We start from the raw sequence: 27,868 nt of genomic DNA, 5'->3' as shown, positions 1-27,868 counted from the left end.
CTGTGCTGGGCTGGCCACCAGGCCTGAAGGCACGAATTAGGCCAATTAACTTTAGGCTGCACCTGGAGAAAACCCAGGGCTTAATTGCTGATGAAGGCCTGCTGGGGGAGAAGCTGAGCAGGATCTGTAAAGAGAGGAAGCTGGTAGGCTGAAGAGAGGGAAAACTTGCATCATACTCCCAGATACAAGGGTGAAGAGTAGGAAGGTGTAAGAACAGGACAGGAAACAGTCCTGGGAAGGAAAAGTCAGGGTTAGTAGAATGAAAGCCCAGAGCTGCTGGGTGGAGGGTCGCTGGCCTGCAATCCCCAGTAGTGGGTGAGCTGGGTTCCCCATTTCTGGAGGAACACACCAGGAATAGTCCATTTGCAGGTGAAGGGAAGCAGACTTTGCTGATACCCAGAAGGGAGGAGAACCCTGAATGTGTCTTACCCTGAAAGCTAAGCCATGAAAAGATAACTGCTTCTACTCCTGGAGTGAGTATGGATCGAACCTGTTCTGGAAGGGGCCTCGGGCCAGGTGCCACAAGAAAGCACACGTGAGTAGAGCAGACCCCATCCCATCACAAATACATTCACAGTGCATGTAACTCAATACTGTAACTTCACCTCATTGACCAGGCCACTGCAGTGTTCATAAAATTACTCCATCTCAGTGTTCTTAGATTATTATGCAGCTGTGTTACAAACTGGTTTCTTTATACATTCATGTGTGTGCCTCCCCTATAATTATCTGCCTCCTTCATTCAGTGACTTCATATAATAGCTGTCAGTGGACAATGTGCTGATCCTGGGTTTCAGTGGACAGTGTTCTGATCTCAGGTTTCAAATTCAGAAAGATAAGAAAAACCATTTTTAGTAAGATGAAATTTTGCCTTTAAACACATCTTCCCCAGCCCTCTTCCTGCTGAGGAAACATGGGAGTCCCAGACTCCAAATTAAAATACCCAAAGCAAGGGGGAAGGCTCCAGTGAAGTCCAGATTTTCCTTTAGGCTGGACTTAGTTTCCCTAATGTTGGGAGTGGGAATGGTACATATCTTCATAGCGCCCCCCCTCCCCCCGCCCTCTAGGTTCAGGATATAGGTGTGGGGAGAATGCAATGTGGCAATATAGGACTCGGGCTTTTGGGTGTCCAATCTGGGACCCGCACAGGTATTTGGGGACAAGTAGGAATTCCACCCTTGAAGCTTAGGGTTACTACCTGGCCCATATTTAAATGGCCTGGCTGTTTTTTGTGGGTTTGCTGGTTGCCAGAAAAATAATTTAGTCTTCCATGGCTTGTTTTCTGATGTGACTCTAAACTAAAGATTTGCGTTCTCATCACAACATGCTGGGCTAACCAATGGTAAACGTTTCTGTGTCTGGCCAAAGCTTCAGCAATGTTGCATCTTATGTAAACAATAACTTGGATGACTTGCTTTTTGGCTTGCTGTATTTGCATCTAGTTCTTTGCTTTTGATTGGTAGCAGCCTTTAAGTACCTGAAGGAGGGTTCCAAAGAGGATGGAGAGAGGCTCTTCTCAGTGGTTACAGAGGAAGAATGAGGAACATTGGTCTCAAGTTGGAGTGGGCGAGGTCTAGGTTGGATATTAGAAAAAACGATTTCACTAGGAGGGTGGTGAAGCACTGGAATGGGTTACCTAGGGAGGTGGTGGAATCGCCATTCCTAGAGGTGTTTAAGTCTCGGCTTGACAAAGCCCTCTTGGGAAGATTTAGTTGAAGTTGGTCCTGCTTTGGGCAGGGGGTTGGACTTGATGCCCTCCGGAGGTCTCTTCCAACCCTAGGAGTGTATGATTGTTGTGCTTTCCTGACCACATAGCCATTGGCATGCTATTGCTTATGCCGGCAAAATAACACACTCGAGCGACGTAAGTTTTGCTGACGTAAGTGTAGACATGGCCTCAAATGAAGAAACAGCAAAGTGCCTTGAATTAATAAAAACAACAGGGGAGCTACTCCTGGGGCAGCAAGCTGTACAGCAACGTAGGCTAAGCTGTATGGGCTGAGTTTACCTGATTTCAAATGCAGGGGTACTGAGGTCCAGCCTAGAGGAAAAATAGAGAGAGATCTTACTGTGGGGACACCCTTGCACAAGGAAACTGCTGGGTGGTATTTCTACTGTGTTCAAGAAAACATGACTTTGTGTACAGTTTTAAGGGGAATTAAGCAAGGTTATGCCAGGACTATACTTGTCTTATGTCACCAATTCTTCCTTCCAACTCCTGTAACCACTTGGGCCAAAGGGGCAATATGCTTCTAACTGCCACGTTTGCAACCGTTCTTAGGCTCTACTTTGAGGATTCCACCAAACATCCTGCTCCCAGTGTGTTTCTGAACGACCTCCCCTCGCATCACCGCCAGAGAGAGCTATTTTATTGTGGCAATGTAGCAGTGGGCTCTGCGAGGGACTGGCTGGCTAGCAAAGTTACAAGGCAGAATCTTCGTTGCCAGCAAGGCTTATGTAAATCTGGGGTGGGGAACGTACCGCCCAGGGGTTGGATACAGCCCCCAGCTTGCTTGGATCCTGTCCCTGAGGCTCCTGCACCCTCCTTCCTGCCCAAATCCCACACCCTAAGGCTGTTTCCCGGCAGGCCTCTCCCACATGCTGAACCACTCATTTTTTACCCTTAACCAGAGCCTACAGAGGCCCACAATATCTACTAGCCAGCCCCGCCCTAGGGTCTGGTGTGTGGGGACGGTCTTTCTGCTTCTCAGTTGCGGGCCAAGTTAGTGACTTTTTTTTTGTGCTTTTCACTTTTGTGTGGCCACTGACTGATTTTGTTTTCTGTGGGTCGGTGGCACCCGATCCAAAAAAACAGTTCCCCACCCCTGATTGAAGAAGAGAAAAGAACAGAGATTTTTTTTTCATCTCCCAACTGGAGATGGCCATTAGAAAAATCATATAGTCTTGTAACTCTTGGATGCCTTGAGTTTTGACTCGGGTGACACATCTATTCAGGGGACTAAGAACTCCCAGTGTTGTCTTCAAGTCGTCATTGTCAAGTCCGAGTCGAGTCTCAAGTCCCTAAAGACATTTTTTAAATTAAGACTTGAGACTTGACTTGGGACTTGACTCGAAAGTGACAAGTCACTTTTGTACAAGCCGTCAATATCGGCATTTTTGGACAATTTTTTTCACCAAGTCGATTTAACACAATTAGCAAGTCTCAAGTTGAGTCTCAAGTCACAAACAATGAACCTGAGTCGAGTCTCAAGTCGAGTCACCTAGGCGACTTAAGTCGGACTCAATTTCAAGTTGTGGGACTTGAGTCAACAACTCTGAGAACTCCATTTAGCCCCCGTACGTATATAGCAGGACCTTGTTAGTCCAAGCATAGAGACATAAACAGCTGTTTACTGTTTCCCTAGATGGAGAGTGGGTGGGGAATGATCAGTCTCCCCCAACCTCAATTCCAAACTGGCTAACACAGCAGAGCCCCTAAGAGGGTTGCTATAGAAGAGGAGTAAATGACTATCATCTACATGCAGGGTGGAAACCGAGTTTTGTGAGCCACAATTCCTTCCCTACGATGCCTCTACGGCAGCACAGCTCAGCATTTGCCCATTGCTCTGGGCTTTTCACTGATGGCACAATCTGCCCTTAAGTGAGCAAATCTGGGAATCCTTCAGTGAATGACTCTGGAAGACCACATGTTCATCTTTTCTTGAGCAATAGCTGCACTTATTGCTGGTGGCATGATCTATTCATTGGGCACGATGGGTGTACCCTGGACTCCAGCGCCTGGGGGTTCCTATTTTGTCCCCTCAGATGTAGTTGGGCTTCAAAGCCTGGATAGATTTCCTTCTGTCTTGCAGAATGCTGGATTTAAATATGAAAAGCATGTTTCCTAGGCAGACTAAGCCTTTTGGTTAAAGTGCAGGATGCTCAGAGCTGTGGCATGTTTGCTTCCCCCCTCTCCCAGTCTTTCATTAGAAATACGTTCAGGTTTTTCTCTGTGTCTCTTTATGAGCTAGTGTTGAAAGCTTCTGTGATATAATGATCTCATGGTCGGATATGCCATGTTCCCCCTTTACTTATAATTTTCCAGGCTAATTCCATAGTAAACTCTACTTAATTGCCTTTTCTTTTGTTCTGAGCCCTGAAGGTCTTTGCTGGAATAGGGGCTGGGAGGTTGTGGCTTGTGCACCTGGCCAGGATTAATGGTTAGGGGCCCCATCTTGCAGCTCTTATGCTGAAGGTGGTGGGACAAATCACAGGTCTTCAGGAGGGAGCCCCGGCATTGTAATGAACTTCAGCATGCTCTTGCATTTCATCAGTTACCCATGCGGCCTCTTACCCAGTAGCATAACTCTGCTTCAGCAGCGAGAGCAAAGCAGAAAATCATGCTACTGCAAGCAGGCTTGCCAATGAGGGGGGCAAAAAGGGGCAATTTCCCCAGGGACTGGCAATTCAGCGATGGTGACTGGCCCTTTAAATCACAGCCGGAGCGCTGAGCTACGTGCTTCAGGCAGCGCTAAGGGCTGATGGAGAGGGGACATGCGGGGCTAAGGGCTGGCTGTCGTTGGCCCCATCCCTTCCAGGACCACGGAGCCGAGCCCCGGCCTCCATCTTCTCCAGGGGTCCACAGAGGCTCTCGACCCCACCAGCTGCATGGGTGCAGAATTCAAAGGTCTAGAACCTCCAGTGTCCACCCAACCAATGAAATGAGGCCACAAGCAGCACTGTATTTCCCACTGGATCAGCATCCTCTTGGATTATTATTCTATGGGGGTGGTTCGTAAGACAGGTCAGAGCACCCAGGCAGGACCTAACCTTCTCTGGTTCTCCTCTCCCCCTTACTCAGTCCCTCCAACTCTACGGAGAGCTCGTTGGGTACAGTTCCCATTGTCTTCGCTGGGAGCCATAGGAGAGGAAGACTAGGTGGCCCCAGGCCTATTCGTGCTCTTTCTTTCTCTCTGGTGCTTGGCGGGCAGGTTCTTGTTCACATGATTGGAGTCTGGTCCACATGACTGGTCACCATATGTGGGTTGGGAAGGAATTTTCCTCCAGTTGGCAGTGGCATCGGGGGAGGTGTCTTCCTTCCTTTGCAGCGTGTGGGTGCGTGTGTTGGCCCAGGATTGTGTAGGCACAGCTGACTTAATCATTTCCCTGCCAGTGCAGAGGCCTTGGACACTGACACGTCTTGGTCCTTGGTAGTCTCCTCTTGGGGAACAGAATAGCTGAGTCTTCTCTGGGTTGCATTGACTAGGGTCTCATTTCCACTGTTGGGTTTAGGGCGTAGGTGCGGTCTGGCCCGTGACCTACAGGCCAGCGTAGATGAGCAAGTGGTCCCTTCTGGCGTTAAGCTCTCAGAGAGGGGTGAGGTGGGAGCGCGACTGAAAACCGAAGCAGCAATCTGGCGGCTTGTTGGGAGATCCCCCTCCAACCCACGTCTTACCGGCAATCTTCAGCCTAGAGCCAGCGAGGGCCTGATTCAAAGCAAGTCATTCCAGTGCCTCCAGTGGCCCCCAGGCCAAGCACCTAAGGACAGGGGAGTCGACAGTCTGTGCCGGCAACGTGGACAAGATGGCGGGGGGGGAGGGGGCTCTGCACTCTCCCCTCCCCAGACCTCTGAGCTGCATGGAGTTTGTGGTGTTCCCGTGGTGATTTAAAGGGCTCAGGGCTCCGGCTGCCGCAGTGGTAGTGGTGGTGGCTGGAAGCTTTGAGCCCTTTTGCATCGTGGGCATAACAGCCCCCTTTCCTGCCCCCCTGTCAGCAGGCCTGCCTAGAGAACAGTGCTTAGGAGATTTCAAAACTCTTCTGCAACAGTAAAGGGGAGGGGCAGGGATAGGTGCTTGACTCAAATGCCAAATTATCACATGTATGTGGCTTCTTTCCCCTGCATCCCCTTTAAAAAAAAAGGGGGGGGGAGGAGAAAGCAAGAAGAGGTGAAGGGCCAGCTCCGACCTGCCCTTTCAGATGTTATACATAAAGCATCGGGATGAATTTGTGCATTAAACAGTTAAAAGCAGTGAGATCCCCCTACAACCCACAGCCTTGCAAGAGGCCCGTCGGGTGTGAGCACAAGTCTACAGGTGTCCAATTCCCCTCTCCCAACCCATGGAGGCCTCAGTCCTGACCTATACCACCCCAGCAACCTGAATCCCAAATCCACGCTGCCAGTCATGTAGAAGCCTGCCTGTTATGCCCTTGCACTTTGGTGTGGGCACATGTAAACCTTCACTCAAACTTGGCTCCTTGTGACTTGTGGCCTGTGCCACATACTCAATAATGCGCCTGTTTAGCCCAGTGGCATGTCTTTGAAGCTGTATCTTGTGAGTAAACGGTCAACTCCCAGTTGTTTTTAATTCATTAAGAAGCTCTGACATATTCCTTTGAAAAACTGCCTTGAAACGTTGCATAAGCTTGAATATTAATCCCATTTATTTGGTCCCCTCTGAGCCCATACAAATATTACCACCAATTTGTGATTTTACTAATCGAGTCAGAAGATCAAAAATTTAACCCCCACCATGGCCTAATTCTAGCTCAGGGCTGGGCAAGATGCGGTCTAGGGGCCTGATCCAGCCCGCCTAACTTTTTGATCCGGCCCTCTGGACTGCATCTGGCCACTTCCTGTTTATACCCTGCTGCCCGTGCCACCGAATTTCCAGGCGGTGGCTCAGGCAGCAGGATCCTATTTAAATGGCTCATGGCTCCCAGTAGTGGCACTACCTTGGCAGGGGCCAGAGCTGTAAGGTTTTAAATAGCTGCAGCAACCCTTTGGGCCAGGAGCTGTGAGCTTTTTTCTGTGTTATTTCAGAGCCTGCAGCTCCAGACAACTCTGAAGGGAGGCTCGTTCCCAGCCCCGCCCCTTCTGTCTCCAGCCCCGCCCCTTCTCGGGGGTGGAGCTGGCCCATGACCATGCTGCAAAATTCATTAAGTGCGCCCCCCCCCCCCCCCCCGCAAAAATTATTGCCCACCCTGTTTTAGCTACTAACTTTTCAGGCTTCTAAGAAAAGTAGCTACGGCTGCAATTCAAGCTCAAGGAGGCTTTGGAGCAGAGTGTTCTCCTTCGGACCAAAGATGCTACACAGAACAAAGTCAGCTTTGAAGTTTGCTAAGAAATTCTAGCTAAGCAGCGTGCAGGTGTAACCCACACAGCTCCTGGGTGTGGTTCACTGTCCCATGTAGTGGCTAGGATTGCTAGGTGTCGGGTATTGCGGCCTCTGTCTGGTTTAAAAAAAAACAGAAAATACTGGACATGTAAAATGTTTATTTTCTGTTTTTCTCGGATGGAAGGCCACTTGGGACGTTCCTCCCCTGCCGTGTCTGGAGGGGGCATGGGGATTTAAGGGCACAGTGACTTTTGTGTGTTTTTTGGTTTTTTGCTCCACAACTTTGGCCACGTTCGGTATTTTTTGTGATGATATCTGGCAACCCTAGTAATGGCGCATAGACTGCTCGCAGTAAGAGAGAATGAGTTTGCTCTATAGCCTTAGCTGGCTTTTTAGCTCAAGCTGTAGAGCAGTGGTGGGCAAGATACGGCCCACGGGCCGGATCCGGTCTGCTAAGCCATTTGATTTGGCCCTCCGCCCGCCCTGCTGAGACCTTGAGGCTGTCCAGAACAGCTGATGGCTCCCTCCCCATCTGCCTCAGGGTATCTAGAGGGAGCCGCCAACCATTTCGAACAGTGAGGCGTGCCCCTGGTAAGGGGGAGGGGCAAAAGACTTCATGTGCTCCCCAGGCCCGCTGTGAAGCCTCTACCCTCCCCTACTGCCTGGGGCATGTGGCGTGTTCAAAATGGCTGTCGGTTCCTTCTTGGCGCTACACAACCCTGGCAGGGGGGCGAAAGAGATTGCACGCTTCCCCGCCCCCAAGCCGTGCTCCCAGCTGCGATGATGGGCCTGAGGGCAGGGGAGTGCGTGTGAAGTTTTTTGCCCTTTAGGAGCACATGGTCCTAAGCGGGTGCATAGAGGGAACCTCCTTCAGCAGGCGGGGGCTGCTGCAGGAGGGCATCTGCCTTGGGGACCCTGTTGGGCTGCTGGCTGGGAGCTGCCTAAGGTAAGTGACTCTCAGCTAGAGCCTGCCTTTGGCACCTCAGCTCCTCCCCCACCTCCAAACTCCTTGCCCCATGTCACCACCTTCTCTTGCCCTAGATCACTACCCAAATCCTCTGTGCACACATCCTGCCCCAGGTCACAACTCTCTCAGACCCTGCACCCCCTCCTACACCCTCCCCCAGGTAAAGATTCACTCCTGTACCCCTACTCCCTCTTGGACCATGCATCCCACTTCCCTGCCTCAGTCACAACCCCCTACTTCATTCAAACTCCCTTTTAGACTCCAAATCCTCTCCTACCCCCAGTATCCTACCCCGAACTACCTTCTGCACCCAAGCTCCATCCCAGACCCTACACCCCCTCCATAGAAAAGCGCAGCCCTTAACCACCTTCCAAAATCTTGGAGTGGCCCCCCCCATCAAAAATTATTGCTGATCTCTGGTCAGAGTTCCCTGTAAGCTGAGTGCTTGGGTGGCTACCCAAGAGAGATTCAGGTGCTGCCCAGCTGATTGGCAGAGCGCCCGCAGCTTTTCCAGCCAACAGCATGAGATGTGCTGGTGGTGCACATCTGCACATGCCTCGATGCATGTTAACAAAACTTATTCTGCATATGGATGGAAAAAATTAGAAGGAACATTGACTCCCCCTCCCAATGTAGGGTCTTCGTTGCAGTCATTTTTATTCCTGGAGGCAGGGGGCCAGCTGGGGCAACAGAGCCGGCCATGCTGAGGGGCAGTGGGCTGGAGGGCCAGTAGCAGGGGATCTCCCCTGGTCCGGCACATTCCCTTATTCGGGACTGGTTAGGTCCCCAGGGTGACAGACCAGGGACGTCCAAACTCTATTAACTTTCAATGGGCTGTAAGTAATATAGCAGCTATTCTCTGGGATGATTTTGTAAGGGGACTCGGAGGTTACATTACTGGGTGACATTAGACATGAAGGCAGCTCTTAAATCTTTGGTGAATGGGAGAGTTCATAGTTGCATGAAAGATTTAGAAATTGTCGAAGCATAAGACACTGCTACCCTTGGGAGGCTGATGAGATTTTTTTTTTTAAATGCCTGCACATATTTAAGACACAAATGCTCAGACAATCCTTTTTCTTTTCTGGCTGACTCTATACCTTCTGGAATTGAGCATCCCTCTGTGATGTGTAAATGATGAGTGACTGCCGATGATCAAAGCACACTGGCTTGATAGACATATTTCAGCTTCATATCTGCGATCCAGTTCAGTGCCTCTCACAGCCAAATATAAATCTCAGACTCGACACTTCTGGGATTCTTTTTTTTTTTTTTTTTTTTTTTTTAAAGGCACCCAGCTCTAAATAGAATGTGGGTGCTGAATCCTGCAGTGACTGGTGCCTGAAGGAGCATTTCCTACATGAGTAACTTCATGCACGTGAAAAGTTCTGTCGAACTCACTGGGATTACTAGCACAGGACAATCGCTCCCCAGATTAGGGCCAAGTTAAGTAGGATAAATACCACTGTGGAAGTGTGCCCCAGACAGCAAAAGGCACCAAATCAAGGCTTTCACCATGCCAAAGTGGGAGGGTTTTTTGTTTTATTTTTATTTAACTGGATTTTGTTAGGGTCAAAATTTCAGTTGGTCACCAACCCCACTGGTGTTTGTGGTCATCTACTATATAGTTGAGAGAGTTTGTTTGTCTGTTTGATCAAGAGCTCCTTAACGGTAAGAACTAGGACCAACACATTCGGTATCCAGCTTCCTCTTGCCACAGCTTAAAGCAAGGGAAGGGTTCGGTTGTGCCTGGATGGGATTGCGTCTCATAAAACCATACTGAAAAGAGAGAGAATCACCAGACAGGCAAAAGGGGCTGGCTGGGAGCACCCCTCACCCCCATTCAGGACTACCCCAGCCCTGAGCCTCCCACTCCCCAGGTGCCCTTTAAGAAGGGTGGTGGGGGGGGAGGGCCTAGAGCCCCCTCCTCCCCATAATTCATACAGGAGCATAGCTGGCTGTTCTCCTTCATCAGGGAGCCAGGGGAAAGTGCACAGTTTGCCGCATTCCTCACTCTGGCTGGGGAGAACAGGGGGTAGATGCTGTGGGACTTGCACCTCTCTCCCAGCTGTGCCTGCTGGTGCTGTAGTGGCCATGGAGAGGTGCTTCTCACCTGGCCCCAAGCTGCTGCTTGTGAGAGAGGGCTTTGTAGTCCCCTCTCCCTGGAACAGCCTCCATCCTGAACCTCTCATCCCTGGCTCTCCCCCAGAGGAATGATAGAATCATAGCACACTAGACCTGGAAGGGACCTCGAGAGGTCATCAAGTCCAGTCCCTTGCCCTCATGGCAGGACCCAGTACCATCTAGACCATCCCCGATAGATGTCTATCTAACCTGCTCTTAAAGCATGATTTAAATGAAGAATGGACATTTTCATTTTATTTAAAAAAAAAATTAACTGAGTTAAGGACCCAAGCAATGCTGAGTAAGTCTTCTAGTAGTTTGTATGTTTCACCCCCCCCCCCCCCACGTGTGAGTACTGTCAGTCCCCGGGTTACATGGATCTGACTTACATCGGATCCCTACTTACAAACGGGGTGAGGCAACCCCGCACTAGCTGCTTCCCCCCAGCAGACCAGGGAGACGCGAAGCTAGCGCCCCCCCCAGCAGACCAGGCAGACGCGGAGCGGCTTTTCTCAGCAGACACCTCAGCTTGAGAATAAAGGACTGAGGGAAGTGAGGTGTGGGAGAATAAAACTGAGCTCTGGAGAAATGTTTGGCTAGAGTTTCCCCTACAATATGTACCAGTTCCGACTTACATACAAATTCAACTTAAGAACAAACCTACAGTCCCTATCTTGTACGTAACCCGGGGACTGCCTGTACATAACATTGCTGCATACCAATGAGGTAGTTGAGCACACTGAATTAACTTGCAAATGTGGCAGTTGTGCACTGGCAAAATTGCTTGTGTAAACAGAGTCCTCGATTTTCAGCTAGGCCGAGGCCTGGCGTTCTTTTCGGCAAGACCACTACACATAACCTGTAAAGTGTGTGCTGGGATTTTAAAGGTAGTCCTTAGGTGCCCAAATCCCAACCTGTGTTTGTAACTTTGCCCTCGTTACAAATTCCAACTGCAAATCAGATGATTTCGCTAGAGAAAGTAAAACAAAAAACAAAGATTAGGGCTACGTCTACACTGGCCCCTTTTCCGAAAGGGGCATGCTAATTTTCAACTTCAGAATAGGGAAATCCGCGGGGGATTTAAATATCCCCCGCGGGATTTAAATAAAGATGTCCGCCGCTTTTTTCCGGCTTGGGGAAAAGCCGGAAAAAAGCGTCTAGACTGGCCCGATCCTCCGGAATAAAGCCCTATTCCGGAGGATCTCTTATTCCTACTTCAGAGTAGGAATAAGAGATCCTCCGGAATAGGGCTTTATTCCGGAGGATCGGGCCAGTCTAGATGCTTTTCTCCAGCTTTTCCCCAAACCGGAAAAAAGCGGCGGACATCTTTATTTAAATCCCGCGGGGGATATTTAAATCCCCCGTGGATTTCCCTATTCTGAAGTTGAAAATTAGCATGCCCCTTTCGGAAAAGGGGCCAGTGTAGACGTAGCCTAGGTGTTTCGTGCGTGTGTGCACAATCCAAAGAAATACATTTTCTCCTCATGTGAAACTTTCATTTTTTTTCAAAATGAAATTTTTCACAAACCTTAACTCCAGTTTCCCTTTATCCCTCTCCACTCTTTTTCCAGAGGAAAAAATAAAACTGAGAGTGTCTCCCTTCCTCCGTGCCAACACAAAGTTAAATGTTTTTGTTTTGATAATATACATTGAAAAAAACATTTTGACCAAAGTTATCTTATTACTGTATGCACAACGTGCCTCAGGAGGCACGTGCAGGGGCGGATATAGGGCAGGGCGAACAGGGTGGCCGCCCCGGGCCCGCGCTTCAAGAAGCTCTGCGCATGCGCTGTGGCGAAGGGGGGCCCCATGAAATTGGGCTGCCCTGGGCCCCGCAAAATGGTCATCTGCCCCTGGGCACGTGGCCAGGATTTATTACTGAATTTGGTTCGCTGGTTGGATCACTAGCTTCCCTGGCTTGAAATATGAATCAACAGTGTGACACTGTTGCAAAAAAAAAGCGAACATGATTCTGGGATGCATTAATAGGAGTGTCGTGAGCAAGACACGTGAAGTCATTCTTCCGCTCTACTCTGCGCTGATCAGGCCTCAAATGGAGAATTGTGTCCAGTTCTGGGCACCACATTTCAAGAAAGATGTGGAGAAATTGGAGAAGGTCCAGAGAAGAGCAACAAAAATGATTAAAGGTCTAGAAAACATGAGTGATGAGGGAAGACTGAAAGAACTGGGCTTGTTTAGTTCAGAAAAGAGAAGACTGAGAGGGGACATGAGCGCAGTTTTCAAGTATCTAACAGGGTGTCGCAAGGAGGAGGGAGAAAAATGGTTTTCCTTGGCCTTTGAGGATAGAACAAGAAGCAATGGGCTTAAATTGCAGCAAGGGAGGTTTAGGTTGGACATTAGGAAAAACTTCCTGTCAGGATGGTGAAGCACTGGAATAAATTGCCTTGGGGGGGTTGTGGAATCTTCATTACAGGAGATATTTAAGAGCAGGTTAGACAGACATCAGTCAGGGATGGTTTAGACGGTGCTTGGTCCTGCCGTGAGGGCAGGGAACTGGACTTGATGATACACTGACCATACGTCCCATATTTTCCAGGACTCTCCCAATTTTAAATACTCCATCCCAATGTCCCTATCAAGTAGTGAAATGTCCCGGAAAGCCCATTTGTACATTTCACTACTTGACTGGGACACCGGCTTGCCAGGAAGAAGTAACCGAGAAACGGCTCCGTGCACTGCCATTTCTCCCTACTGCGGCGCAGCAGCAACAGCCTCTTCCCTCCCTCTGCCCCACACAGAGCTTGTAGGCAGCTCCATTGGAGCTTTGCTGGTGGGCAGCCCAGCTGGCTTCTGGTGGCGCGTGGTTTGCAGCTACTCCAACACCCGTTGCCCCACACGACTCTGCACCATATGGCCTGCTTCGCTGCCCCCACAGGACTGCCTCTTGTGTGTGGGGGCCCTGGTACCACCACACCGCCGTCTGCTTCTGCAGGCCGCTTCTTGGGACAGCAGCTGCCAGGAGGGCTGGGCGAGTCAAAGGCACAACCTGGCGGAGTTGTTCCCAGACCTCCGTGACTTGAAGCTGCTGCCAGCTGCATGGAGCCCGACTGGCGCACTTTGGGGTGGGGTGTGCTTGGGCTTGGCAGGAGCATTCTGTGCGCTGCCGGTCTCTCTCCACCCACCCCTCCTCACCCCACTGGGGGAGCGGCAGTGAGTCTGCTCTGGTGGGGAAGGTCGGGTTTCTTCAACCCATGCCCTCTGAGTGGGGAGCCAGAGTTGGTGCTGCAGCCTCTTGGCTGTGCCGGGATGCGTGGGGTGGGGAGCTGAGCTCCTTCCCACTCTGCTGAATCGCCATCCAGGAGCGATTCAGGTGCCACCCAGATGATTAGTAGAGCACCCACCACCAGCAGCATGTGTTTCTTCTGGCGGTGCACATCTGTACATGCCTTGGTGCACACAACAAAATTTATTCTGTCCATAGATGAAAAAATTAGAGGGAAATTTGCACTCAGCCCTTTCTTTACTCCTGAAAATATGGGCACAGCTATTCTAAGAAGCTAGCCAATTAGCCCATCATAAAACGGGATTTTCAGGTCTCTCCTCCACGTTGGTCTTCTCTCCTGAGTCTCCGGTCTCTCACTCCGTCTCTCCCTCTCTCCTCCTCCTCCTGCCTCCCCCTTCCCCCTCAGCTCTCCTCCACCTCCTGCCCCTCTCTCTGTCTCTTTCTCTTCTTCTCCCCCTCCTGCATCTCACTCGGGGGACCGTGGAGCCCAAATGGCCGTTTGGGCTACGCACTCCCTGTGCTGCATGGGGGGCGCAGAGCCCAAACGGTCTCTTGCGCCACTTGCTCCCACGCGACAGCCTGGCTGAGCAGCGCAGAAGTCAGCTGAGTGCCACGGCAGGAGGCGAAGGGGGGCGGGGTGGTGATGTTTGGGGGCATGGGGCGGGGCCTGGAGCTGCTGTCACGCCACACGTCACTGCCCCGCTCCCCTTCGACTCCTGCTGTGGCGCTCGGCTGACTTCTGCGCCGCTCAGCCAGGCCAACGCGGGGAGCAAGTGTCCGTTTGGGCTCCCCCGCGGCGGCCTGGCTGAGTGGTGCAGAAGTCAGCCGAGCGCCACAGCAGGAGGTGCAGGGGGGCGGTGAGGTGATGTACATGGCCAGGGGGCTCGGCTGACCTCTGCGCCACTCAACCACGCCGGGAGCAAGCAGCTGTTTAGGCCTCACACTCCCCATGCTGCATGGGGACCCCAGAGGGAACAGCCAGCATTTCAGGCATCAGTGCCCCCCCGAGGGAACAGCCAGCATTTCAGCGTTACAGACTCTCAGACACTGGGCTACTATATATATGATGCTGTGGCATTTGTTTGACTGATGCATTTCTCTGTATAATCTTCAAAGCTGAGCAAAATTCCTTATGCCTCCAAATGAAATAGTGAAAGTCATAGACATTATGTGGAATAGATCTTCCTCCACTACACTCTGTTGAGCAAGGTTTACCAAACCTTGTATCTCTGCACATAAAAATTCACCTTTTATATTAGACATAAATCATTAAATAATAATAAAACTCTTAGGAAATCTCCCCGCAGCAAAAGTAATTGACCCAGGAATTTTCAGTACAAGGAATATTAAAAAAAAAAAAATCACACAGAGCTAGAGAAATGTTCCTCCATTGGTGATACACCACCATTGTTCTCATCAGTGTGGATGCTTTGCCTGCAGCCTTTGAGTTTCCTCAGAGGATTGAGATTATTTGGTTTCTTTGAAGAACAAAGGGTAAAGACATTTTTTCTTAGATGACTGGCTATTTTGATCTGCTAGGTCTGCTCACAGTGTGAGGGAACAAACATCAGAAATCATTAAGGGGGGGAAAAGAGGGGATGCATAATTGAAAGGACACACACAAAAGCATGTGGGCTAGTGGTTAGAGTTGAGGACTGGGCAGCAGGATGCTTCACTAGTTTCAGCTCTGCCACGGATGGACTGCATGACCTTAGACAAGTCACTTAACCCAGCTGTGCCTTGGTTTTCCCACTCTGACAAATCAATCTAATGATTCTTTACAGCAAGGGGGCATTGTGAGGCTTAATTGCTGTGCTGTGATAAAGCACTTTGAGCTCCTCAGTCCTAAAAAGGAAATACATTTTGTTTCTGTAGCATCCATCTAGTGTGAAATCCTGTCTCCAAGCCTGAGACTTTGGAGAAAGGTGTAAGACCACTATAATGCCTCTGTTAATAGCCCATTGGAGTGTAGTACCACCTTGGCTACATTTAGGTATTTAACTTTTAAGCATATGAATAGTCCCATTGACAGCCATGCTGTCTGACCTCAATGGAATGGCTCATGAGATTAAAGTGAGTCATGTGCTTAAGTACTTTGCTGCATTGGGGCCTTGGTGGCTGAGAATTTATCCATCTTGTATCTCTGGTACTTGTATGGTTTGGAGCATCTGAGTGCCTCACAATCTGAGGGGTTGGGGATTGCTGTTTATCCTCACTGTTCAGATAAGGTCTGGAGGCCTTCGGAGAATAAGTGACACACTGAAAGTCGCCCAGATCTGTGGACTACTAACTGGACCATTACATTTCATCTTTCTTTTACCCTTGCTAGTGTCACTGTTTAAAAAACAAGTGGTTCTGTAGCACCTTCGAGACTAACCAAAAATGTAGATTGGGGTGGTCAACCTGTTACAGGCAAAGAGCCAAAATAGTGGTGGACATAGAACAAAGAGCCGAGGGGAAAAAGTTGTCAAGCAAAAAAAAAAAAATGCCTGCGACCATGTTTCATAGAGGGAGAGGGGGAAAAAACCCAGCCGTTGTGTTTGGTCGAACAACAACAACAAAAGGATGCAGACCCTTTCAATGAACTTTTGGCTTTTTGGCCACATCAGGCTCCTGGCGGCCATCCTGCTGGTGCCATTTTGCTTTGCCGCACCAGCTGGCTCAGTACAGGGAGCACCCGGTGAGTACAGGGAACCAGGAATGCGAGGGCAGCTTCGCGAGCCGGGGCAGATGCTTCACAAGCCGCACTGTCTGCGGTAAAGAGCCTCTGCGAGCTGTGGGTTGGCCTTCCCAATGTAGATGGTATCATGAGCTATTATGGGGACAACCCACTTCTTCAGTGTCACCGTCGTTAGCCACATACTACGTCACCAATCAAAATTCCTCCATGAATCATAGTACAATACATGCACACACTCTTCACTCAAGGGTGCCTTTTCCATTTTGAGAGAGAAGAAAAAAATTACAGGAAATAGAACCAGCCTGTGCATAGGCAAAAATTTGGGGATTTAGCCCTATTTTAATTAAATATGGAACATTCCCTGTTGTTTGTGTTTCATAGTATACACAAAGGGGTGTCTAACTTGTGTAGGTGGAAGAGACACATTTGAACTAAAACCTATGAAAAGGGAAAGCCTCACCCAAAGAGAACTTGTTGTGAACCATCAGTGTCATTGCTCAGTGAGAAAAGGTTCCCATTGTTAACTCTCCAGCCGCCAAAATTGAACAACGCAGACAGTCGTTAAAATACTGAGAGTGGAGGAAAATTATAAAGTACAGGTTGAACCTCTCTAGTCCGGCACCCTTAGGACCTGGTTGGTGCCAAACCAGAGAATTTGCGGAACCACAACAGGTCGGTAATGTCTAGCAACATTACCAACGCTTGCATTGCTTACTGGGCTCTTAGGGTACGTCTAGACTACAGGCTTTTGTCAACAGAAGTTTTGTCGACAGATGCTGTCGACAAAGCGTCTGTCAACAAAGAGCGTCTAGACTACATCCAGTTCTGTCGACAAAGCAAGCCGCTTTGTCGACATGACAGTGTAGACGCAAAGGTCAGTGTAGATGCATTAACACCTTCTGTTGACAGAACTCGGTCGACAAAAGGCGTTAATCCTCATAGAATGAGGTTTACCACCGTCAACATAACTGCTGAGTTCTGTTGCCGTTATGCAGTGTAGAAACAGGTATAGTTTTGTCGACGTTATGCAGAGTAGATGCAGGTATAGTTTTGTCGACAAAAGTCCACTTTTGTCAACAAAACCCTGTAGTCTAGACACAACCTGAAAAGACATTTGGGGTAACTTAGAGCCAAATAACCACACAACACTGAGAGTCAGGACTGGCGGCTGTAATCAAAATTTCTTGGGACTGCAGAAAAGTTGGCCACACCCATGATAAGTGGGCATCAGGTTAACTAAAATCATGCCGGACCATCGACATTACTGGCCAGAGATTGCCAGACTAGAGAGGTTCATGCTGTAATAATAAAAAAGGGAATAGCTAGCAGTCAGAACAAGAGAAGGGCGTATGAGAACTCTCTTCTAAGTTCTGTTCCCAGCTATGTCATTCACTTTGTATGTGTGGACAAGTCAGTTCAACCAATGTCATGCTATTCTGGTGGTATTTCGCTTTTTGGATGTCCAACTTGAATCCTGGGTCCTGATTTTTTTTTTCAGGGGTCCTGAGTGCCAAGAGCTTTTATTGACTTAATTGGGAACTTGGTGTTTCAAGTTGGGCACCCAAAATTCTTTTGAAAAATCTCGACAGTCACCTCTTTGGGCCTGTTTCCTGCTTATGAAATGAGGCTAAAACCCACCTCACAGAATTGAGCTTTGTGGTCTCCAGATGAAGGGCACCAGAGAAATGCAAAATTGGATGTATTCTTTTATTAGCACTACTACTACTACGAGAATGACTCTGAAAGGCACAGAGCATGTTCTCAACCAGTTTTGTTATCCCATCATGCCAGGTACTTGCTGTTGTGACCACTTGAATGTCTGCATTTCGTGTAAGAAGCTGTCTCTTTTGGAAGTAGTTTAGATGAGAAACCAGCCAGTAGAAGAAGCCCTATCTTCAAGACAGCACCACTCCAAAAGGTCAGTGTCTGAATTTGTAAATTATGCTATTAACCTATATTTTATTTACGATCAAGAAATGGAAGCCATTTTTTCCTGGTGCAATTCTGCGCATTCTACTTCAAAGGGCAAGGGTTGTATGCATAAATCCTTGAAGAGACAAGTAAATGCTCTAGCCATCTAGAATATCTGGGTTATGATTAAGGGATGGTTCTTTTTGAATAACGTATGCCTCTGATTGTATTTGGGTGAATTGCCTTTTCTCAATTTGCATTACAGAAAAACAATCTTTTATTTATTTAAGTTCAAAATCACTTTGCATCTGAACTTCAAGTGCACACCAAACATGCTTTGATCACGTTAATGCAGAAGTCACCGATTTACAATAAATATTGTGTTTTCTTTTCATATTTCTTTTGTTCTTTGCTGTAATCTTCTCAAAGGGAAGGGGATGGTTTTGACCTTATTTAGAATTTGCTTGGCGAAAGAAAATGTCACACTGCCAAGAAGCAAGGCTCTGAATCGTCCCAAGCCAAGGTTAGAAATTACATCCTCTGCCAAATACTCATTCATACGGGACACAATTAATTGGGACTGAAACAGTATTGGGGGCTTTGTGGTTCAAATGCCTTTGCTTCTTCTGCACGTTTAGAAATAAGCACTCCTCCTACTCGGCCAGCAGATGTCTCTGTTCCACACCGTCACCCCTGTGCCAATACTCACCCGACTCGAGAGTCATAGGAAACACTCAGCGGAGCCTGTGGTCTCAGTTGCTTGGGATCTAGCTTTGCGTGGCTGTTTCCGAACTGGCTGGATGCGAGGCAGCAAGGCCACAGAGTGCAAAACAGGTGAACCGCTGTTCAGAGGAGACTCGAATCAGGAGGGTTTTTCAGTCCCAAAAGTATGGTGCCTTCGGAGCCCCATCACTGCTTGGGTGATAGTGTCTGTGTCAGGTTGCAGGCAGTGGAGGAAGGAGTCAAATGAAGGCCCTTCTTGCAATGATCAGGCTTTCTGGGGAGGAGCAGGGCAGAGGGGCTGTTTCTGTGCACAGATTTAGTGCTCTGGGGAAGGTCCCAAACTGATCTGCCTTGGGCACTGAACGCCTCTGCGGCCTTGCATCTGCTACAATCCTGCACCAATGCAAACTGCGCAGCCTGGGGGTGTAACACTACCGGGTAGCGTGTTTTACACGACTGTGCAAAGATACAGCTCAAGAGATGGTCGTTGAGTTCATATGTTAAAGGTGGGGAACCTTTTTTGGGTCGGGGACTGACACACAGGAAGATCAGTCGCTGGGGCTCGTTGCTGCAGGGGGATCAGGTGACCAGTGGGGTCGATAAGGCAGCTTCCTGCCTGTCTTGGCACCGCAGACTGTGCTGCACCCCAGAAGCGGCTGGCAACAGGTCCAGCTCCTAGGTTGGGGAGAGCGCACAGTGCTCCATGATCTGAGCACTAGCTCCACACTCCCATCGGCTGGGAATCTGCTGCTGCCTGCTTCTGGGGGGCAGCATGGTCTGTGGTGCCAGGAGAGCCAGGAAGCTCCCTTAGTACCCCTGCTGCATTGCTGACTGGGAGCCGCAAGGTAAGTTCCTCCTGCCCCAGCCCTGACACCCCACGAAGTCGGAACCCCCTCTTACGCCCAAAGCTCCCATCCTCAGCCCGATGCCGGCGTCTACACTCTAGCCAAATTATGTTGGGTCGCAGCATCAACCATTGTTTTTCACCTGGGTCATGAGGAAATGCTTTTGAAAACCATTGGGTTACGCCTTAGAAGCTAGTTGATTGTTCTTGTTTTTCATAAGTATACCACTATGTGTGAGCACATCGTTTTCCTGCCCTGCCTCTACAAAAGCACCAGAACCAACCAGCTCCAATGTCAAATGATTTCCTCACACGTGTCTGTAGAAGCGTTCATTTGAATTGGCAGGACCCTTTGGGGACGGACACAGATACAAAGTGAATACTTCAGACCAACAATCACTATTCAGCCTGTTGCAAACAAATGGTGCTTTCTTCCAAAGTAATCCAGTGTAAAGGCAAGGGTTCAGTTTCCTTTATGCCTCAGCTGCAGTGAAATTGATCTAAGCTGACTTGTGTCTATTTAGCCACCCTGATCCTAGGAGGCAGCGGTTCCAGCTTACAGGTGTGAATTCCCACTCAGTTCCCTTTAAAAAGGGGGCTTTCACACTGGGGCAGGCTTGAAAAGAAAGCAGTTACACAAAACACAATTTACTTTGCCTCCCTTGATCTCTGTCCCTTGCAGTTCCTTCCGCTTCTTCAGTCTGCTTGTTGTTTGAATAACTTTCTTCTGCTTCATTCAGTCCTTCAACTGTCTCTTCCCTTCTGCTTCCTCCTGCAGAGGAGTCATAAAGCTACATTTATAGGGCCATATTTCCAAAATGTAAAAGCCAAGTTCTTCAAGCAAAAAACCCTACCATGTAATAGATTTCTCCTCCTCCCCTCCCGCAGTGTTCCAAACAAAAGTGCACAAACATGAGTAATTAGGCCTTGTCTTCACTAATCCCCGCTCTTGATTTAATCTACTTGACTTCAGCTACGCGAATAGTGTAGCTGAAGTTGGCATACTTACCGCGGCATCTTCTGTGTAGTAAGGCTGGTGGGGACTGCTCTCCAGTTGATGCTGGCTATTTTTCTCATCCTGGTGGAGCACCAAGTCAACGGGAGAGCGCTTGTCAATCAATGTATCATGTCTAAATACACATAAATTGACAGCCCATGGATTGATCACTGCAGCATCACTTCACTGGATAGTGGAGACAAGCCCTTAGGGCAGCATCTTAGGGTTGGAAATTTGGGCAAAGGATGAGCTTTAGGGATGTAGATGCAAAGGGGAAAAACACGTGTTCACAACCAAACCCTATTGATAATTGGGATAACAAACAAAACTATGCAAAGCACAGGAAAGGTAGAGGGCCCAGATTATTGGGAAACCATTTCTTATCCTGTGAAAGATTTTGAGGAAATGAAGGGGAGGACATTTTGGGTGAAATTGTTTGGGGTTATGTAAAAAATCCATTTTCAGTGAAAATGATGGTAAAACCTTAAACTTTATGCTGAAAAATTATTTTTCAGGGTGTGGTGTCTTGTATTTTTGTGTGTGTGTGTGTGTGTGTGTCAAAAAGCTAGTTCCTATCAAAACAGGAATTTGAAGTGAAATCTTGCAAGCACCTCTACTGGAAGTGATATATATATTTTCAAATTCTTTCCTCATACATTACTTACACATTTATTTATGTTATGGTAGTGCTGAGATCAGGGTGCCACCATTCTTGTTCTGTACATACACCTGAGATTCATAGATCCAGGGCCAGTAAGGGATCATTGTGACCATCTAGTCAGTGGTCCCCAACCTTTTCTGGCTGCTGGGCGCCCAGGGGCAGGGCCGCTCATGTGCCGGGCGCTTAGGGGCAGGGGCCGCCCACGTACCCTGCGCCCAGGGCCAGCACCGCGCATTTGCTGCGCACCCGGGGCAGGGGCCGCCCACGCGCCCTGAGCCCAGGGCCAATACTGCACATGCAGAAACATCTGAGCTGGCCCCTACCCCCAGTGCATGTGCCATGTGCCTGGGGCCGGCACCACGCATGTGCTGCGTGCTGGGGGCGGGCCAGCTCAGATGTTTTGGTGGGTGCACATAAATGCCCCAGTGGGTGCCATGGCGCCCGCGGGCACCGCGTTGGGGACCACTGATCTAGTCTGACCTACTGGATAACCGGGGCCAGAGAACTTCCCCCAAATAATTCCTAGAGCAGGCTTCCTAGAAAAACATCCAATGCTGATTGAAAAACCACTGGTGAATCCATCATGACCATTGGTAAATTCAGTGATTAATTACTCTGCCCCAGAGATCACACAATCTAACTGGACAAGACAGACAAAGGGAAGGGGAGAAGGATTAATTTACATTCATTTTATAGGTGGGGAATTAATTCATAGATTAAATGACTTGCCTAAGATCACACCCAGGAAATCCATGACTGAGCTGGGTCTTGAACTCAGAGCTACCGAATCCTGATCCATTGCTGTAGTCAGAAAAACCATGCTGCCTCTCCCGCGAGTAATGTTTTGTGGTGGTCTGGCATATTCCAGCTGAGGTGCTTTTCCCAGGATGCAGGATTGCTCTCAGAATGCAATCGTAATCTTCAGGAGCAATGAATGTGATGTGCAGAGTTTTCCTCTTTTCGGTGCATTTTCCCACAAATAATCTGCAGGCAAATATAGCATCCATTGTTGACTTGCCTGGCATGAATCCAAATGGATTGTCACTGGCCTTGACTCTCTTTGTAGTCTACCCGTTTTAAGTTGTCAAACTTCAAATATTCAGCCTGACACACTCTGTGACTCAGTTTCTCCTCTGTAATATGGGGAAAATATCACAGCACCACCTGACTGGTGTGTTGTGAGGTTTAATTAATTAACGTCTAAGCTGCTTACACAGTAAGGTGAGTTGACTGTGCATTACGATAGAAATGAAACATGATGTATGAGTAACCCTTCTGTGAGGAGGAGCAAAGCAGCAACCAGAGTGGGTTCAATATCTAGGGGTTCCTCTCCATCCATCTAACACAGAACTGACTTGAGCTCCCACCCAGTAACCTGGGAAATTCACACAGTACCCCTGGTTGCTTGTGAGGGGCAATGCTTTCCTGCTCGCAAGTGCAGAGTCTGAGCAGAGAAAAGAAACTTTTAATAAAAGGAAGGGAAATAACTTGCCAGAAATTTGGGAAAACACCAACCACAGAGCTGATAAACCAAACCCATAAGTAAAAGTCCCACCCCAAGTAGGTGGGACAATGTCCTTTTCCTCTCCAGTTCTTAAGTCCAGCAAAGTAAATGTCCCCTTCACATGCCCAATACTTCTCTGCACCCCACTCACTGTTGCTGCTCTTCGTCAGGGCAGACCCAGAGTTCAGAGGTGCATCTGCAGAGTTCACCTCCCATCCTGAGTGGTGGGTGGTAAAGAGGCATCTTACTCACTCCGCTGGTCACTCACCATCTGCCTGCTTGCTGGTCTCTGCTGCCGCTCTGCTGGCCGCTCATTACGCCTCTCCACTACCACCCTGCTGACCGCTCGTTGTGTTGCTGCCACTCGTCGCATCTCTCCACCAGCTGCCCCCTCACTGCTCCTGCCTGCTTGTGGTGGGTTTAACTCTGGGCAAAAAACCAGTGATTTCAGCTCTGGGCCCAAAGCACAGTCCAGCCACAAGAAATTTTAATATCTGCTGGAATAAAATTAAAATAATGAAAGAAGACTCATTTATGGAACGTATTTTAGCCCTGTCCTTGAGAGGGGGCAGAGAGAAACAGGTTGGACCAGTCTTACAGCTAATGCCTAGAGGGCAAGTTGCCTGCCCTCCCCTCTCAACTTCACAGAATTCTGACAATCCCTTGTCCGTCTCTTGTGGAGCCCTTGTCCGTCTCTTGTGGAGCCCTTGTCCATCCAAGGTCCTTTAAACTGACTGTGTCTCTCTCCTTTTGAAATGGGTTAAGCAGAGAGAGGTAGCCGAGTTAGTCTGTAACTTTAAAAACAACAAGCAGCCCTGTGGCACCTTAGAAACAAACACAGTCTGTTTTTTCTGTGTTCCCACAATAATTGCAAGCTTTGGTGATTGTATTTCACAATTCTTGCGTTTAGTAATAACATAATTTGTGACCCCCAACCAACCAAATAGATTAGAATGGGAAAAATCCCACTCCATCAGCTGAATGTTTAATAAACCAAAGCAAAAACAGGAACAAGAAGTAGACACTTAGGCCTTGTCTTCAATCTGGGGAAGATCAATGCTGCCGTAATTGATATTCCTGAATTTGATTTAGTGGGGCTAGTTAAGACCCTCTAAATCCGTGGTCCCCAACACGGTACCCGCGGGCGCCATGGCATTTGCATGCGCCCGCCCGGTGCTCGGGGCTGGCCTGGCCCTGGGCACATGGCACGGCGCTTGCGGGGAGCATCGGCCCCGGGCGCACGGCGCTTGCGGGGGGGGGAAGCGCCGGCCCCAGGCGCGCGGCGCTTGCAGGGGGGGGAGAGCGCCAGCCCCGGGCACACGGCACTTGCGGGAGGAGGAGCGCCTGCCCCGGGCGCGCAGCGCTTGTGGGGGGGCCCCAGCCCCGGGCAAGCGGCTTTGGGGGGGCCCCAGCCCCGGGCAAGCGGCTATGGGGGGGGCGCCCCCGGGCGCACAAGTGTCCCCACCCCCTGGCACCCGGCGGGCAAACGGCCACGCCCCCTGGCGCCCGACAACCACAAAAGATTGGGGACCACTGCTCTAAATCAAATTCAGAGGGTGTTCCCAGAACTCTTGCTCCTGTGAGGAGTAAGGGAAGCCAATGGAAGTATTTGCTCCTTTTGGCATACCGCGGATGGTGGGGAAACTTGGATTTAATTACATCAACTCCAGCTACGTAATTAACCCAGCTAGAGTTTTGTATCTTAATTCGACCTTCCCCTTTAGTGTAGACCTGGCCATAGACACACCCAGAGTCTCTACCCACTTCCAGCTAGGTATAAGGGACACATTCCTTCAGATCCTGCTTACAGATGTGCAACCCATCTGTTCCCTGGCCACCCTTCAGACACATCGTTGAGGCAATATGAAAGAAACTTATGCTACGGTTTGCCAGGCTGCTCCTGCTCCATAGGTTGTATTACCATTTGGTTCTCTTCCTCGCTAGAACTGAGTTTGGCATTTCATGTGTACTGAGGAACCACAGAGCAAAACCCCTCTACAGTAAAGGTGTGCGCATCTCCAAGGGGTGCTCTGCCTGCCTACGTGTTTCTCCTCTTTGCCTCAGATGGTAATCGAGGGAGGCCTTGCTGCATCAGACAGCTCCATTGAGGTCTGAATAGCTATGGCCTCTACCTCTAGTGATGGAAGGTCCCTTTAATCCTCTGAGTCCTTTTTTTCTTTCTGAGTTTGTGGTCCTTGACTCTTTTGGTTTCTTGTGGTCCTGGAGGTACACCAGGAGATTGAGATAAAACCATCCAAAATAGTCCTGCTGTTGGTACCTAGCGACTTTTAGGTTTTAGCCAAAGCAGCGAGCACAAGTCCTATTTTTCCTGCCTGCCCGTTTTGCCAGACAGACCTCTTCGGAGTTAACCCAATATACTTCTACATCCCGACAACCAGGCCAACACGCTGCTTTCATGAAACGATTCCAGTGCAGATCCTGCATCTGCTGCAGAAAAGTCTCCTGGTGCCCAGGATGTTTCTGGGAGAGGAGTTGTGCAGGCTCTGGTTGTGCGAAGCCTCATGTGGTGATCCCTCAGGAGGGACTGTGTTCCAAAGGGGTAGGCCCTCTGAGGAAGCCTAGCTGAATGCTGGTGACAGGGGCACCCACGTAATCGATCTCGGCACATGGGAGAGGGACTTGGGAGTGGAGTGAGATGCTCATTTGCATGCCACTGTAAATCTGGAGAATTTCAGCAGTTCTGTTCTGGTGTAGCTGGGATCAATTTGAACCACGGGGCCTCTCCAGGGTGTATTGATTAGTCTTAGGTCAGAAGCAGTGAGTGGCTATTTATTCAGAGTTACTCTGTGCACTGTCATTTCTGTAATAACTCTGTGAAATCCCCATTTTCCGAAGTTGGTGTTTATGAAGCCTGCAGTACTGAGTGTTAGAAACAGCCTCAAATGAGGAAACGAGCAGAGTTAGGTCATTAGAGAAGGGAGCTGGGAGTCAGGAAATTTGAGAACCATTTTTAAATTCGTTGAGTCAGCGTTTCCTCTGGGGTGTCTGGGATCAGAATCCGGAATATTATCTTATTCTGCTTCACTGGTGGACAATTTATCACTATCAAGGATTATGATTAGGTGCATTTAGCCTAAAAATGACCCACCATCCATCACATGCTACTGTATTGCTTCAAATACAGGCAGATCAGGGAGACTTCCTTTTATCCTGAGTATCTTATAAAAACAAAGCCGGGGGTTAGTGGAACCATAAACACCCTTACGTTGGCCTTTATGGTCACTTCTTTTGGTCAGTTTCAACTTGAGCCAGTGTGACACTTCAAGTGTTTATCTATATTGGGAAAAGGCTTCCTGGTAAAAAGCATACGGACTAACAATTGCACACAATTTAGTGCCTGTTTACAATGTATAACGTGGTTGTCATTTATCCTCGTTCCCTCCTAGATTTAACCATGGCCTCCCAACCTGCTCTTCAACATGACTGCCCCATCGATGCTATTTGCCAAGTGTAAATTGTGAACTGCTTGTTCTGTGTTTGCACGGCGGCGCATAGCACAACAGTAACACACGTAATACTAATGTACAACCATTTTAACATTTGTTCATATATTTTTCCCCAGGGATGCAAAGCCAAGAAGTGAATACAGGGCTCACTTGAGAGCTACTTTGTGCGATGGGGTTATTCGTACAGGTCAGCAGATTCTGCCTGACCCTGTCCTGCAGAGTACAGAAAGCAGAGTGGACAGGTAACCTCAGTAGTCACTGGTGCACCATGGGATGGCGGCGGGAGAACTGATTGCATGTTACTCACACTGCTAGTCACTCCCCATCCACCTGCTCACTGCTCTTCACCGCCGCCCTGCTGACTGCTCAGTGGAAGCCTACATGGCGATTAGCCAGCCTTGATCTAAGCAAGTCTAATCCAAATGGCGGTTCCTCTTTGTTCGTGTCTGGGAGCTCCTTTTGTGTGCTGATGTTACCATGCCTTATAGGCATTGGAGGGGTTCCAAATGCTGCTTACTGCCTTAAATTTCTCTAAGACAGAGAGAAGGCCTTTGTGGTGGGGCAGAAACCTTGATTTACTGCAAGACAATGGAGAGAAATTTATTCCCACTGACGTAGCTGGGAATAGAAGTAAGCTTTGGACACTGTTCTTACTTTATTTTTTATTCACCGCCCTTGAAAGTGCATCATTTCCTCTCTGGTGGATGCATCTTTGGGAAGAGATTTTCCTGCCAGCCACTTCTCCTCTTCAAGTTGCTAGCTTTGCTTGGAGTTTGCCGTGGGAAACTTTAGAGAGGAAAACTCTGCTCATAGTAGTCCTCAGTCCTGAGAGTTTTGATCATGTTCCAAGAGACATCCTTTGGCGGCGTCTAGGTTACATCGACACTACAACTGGGATCCATGCTCTGAGACCAATGCACTGGTGGTTGATTTAGCAGTTCTAGTGAAGACCTGCCAAATTGATGGCAGATCACTCTCTAGTTGGCCTAGAGGAGAGTAAAGTAAGTCAACAGGAGAGTTTCTTTTGTCAATTTCCCTTCCCCATGGTGTAGTCCCCACAGTAACTCAATCTAAGGTATGGCAACTCCAGTTAGGTTATTCACATAGCTGGAGTTGTGTATGTTAGGTTGATTTATGGTAGTGGGGTTGACCTACCCTGAGAATGAAACAGGTTTCTGAGGACTATGTCAGACTTATCCCAGACATGTAGTCCAGTGGGAGGACTGGAACCAGGCTACTACAGGGAAAGAAAATCCATGGTGTGATCCCTTCCTTTGGTAATGTAAAGCAGAGCGCCCTGAAAACCAAATAATGAGGTGAGTGCAAAATGGGCACAGTTGCATCCAGTGTCCATACAGAGTGCCCTCTGCCTGGTGGTAGGAGGGGAACCGCAGATAGATAATAGCCTGCAGTATTATGTCCAGTTCTGGGCCCACCAGTTACAGGAAGGATGCAGATGCATTGGAAAGCATCCAGCAAAGGGCAACCAAAATGATTTGGGGGCTGGAGCACGTGACCTGCGAGGAGAGGCTGAGGGATTTGGGCTTATTTAGTCTGCAGAAGAGAAGAGCGAGGAGAGATTTGATAGCAGTCTTCAACTTTGTAAAGGGGGTTCCAAAGAGGATGGAGAGAGGTTGTTCTCAGTGGTGACAGATAGCAGAATGAGGAGCAATGGTCTCAAGTTGCAGCGG

General features: G+C 48.9%; 1 long non-coding RNA gene across 1 annotated transcript; it reads left to right on the top strand.

The window, feature by feature from the left end:
* The first annotated feature begins 165 nt into the window (after nucleotides 1–165).
* Nucleotides 166–27,400, top strand: LOC142819171 (uncharacterized). Its single transcript, XR_012896971.1, has 3 exons — nucleotides 166–535; nucleotides 17,862–17,988; nucleotides 26,294–27,400. It is a non-coding gene; the product is annotated as an uncharacterized LOC142819171 (long non-coding RNA).
* Nucleotides 27,401–27,868: the final 468 nt, after the last annotated feature.

This window comes from Pelodiscus sinensis, chromosome 20 (genome assembly GCF_049634645.1).
Source record: "Pelodiscus sinensis isolate JC-2024 chromosome 20, ASM4963464v1, whole genome shotgun sequence".
In the NCBI taxonomy this organism is placed as follows: Eukaryota; Metazoa; Chordata; order Testudines; family Trionychidae; genus Pelodiscus; species Pelodiscus sinensis.
This window is presented reverse-complemented; position numbering and strand designations above follow the sequence as displayed.